Source organism: Arachis duranensis, chromosome 1 (assembly GCF_000817695.3).
Source record: "Arachis duranensis cultivar V14167 chromosome 1, aradu.V14167.gnm2.J7QH, whole genome shotgun sequence".
NCBI classification, from domain to species: domain Eukaryota; kingdom Viridiplantae; phylum Streptophyta; class Magnoliopsida; order Fabales; family Fabaceae; genus Arachis; species Arachis duranensis.
Window position 1 is genome coordinate 40495765 of NC_029772.3, and position 335 is coordinate 40496099.

Sequence of the window (335 nt, forward strand, 5' to 3'; positions counted from 1 at the left end):
ACTTATCTTTTCAAAATTGATTTTCAAATCTTTTTTTTTCAACTAACTAATTGACTTTTTGTTTGTTTCTTATCTTTTTCAAAACCACCTAACTACTTTCCTCTCTCTAATTTTCAAAAATTACCTCCCTCTTTTTCAAAATTCTTTTAATTAACTAATTATTTTAAATTTTAATTTTTAATTTTAATTCTTCTTTTAATTTTCGAAAATCACTAACCCTTTTTCAAAATTAATTTTTGAATTCTCTCCCTCTCATCTCCTTCTATTCATTTATTTATTTACTAACACTTCTCTTCATCTCAAGAATCTGAACCTATCTTCACCCTTGTGTTTGA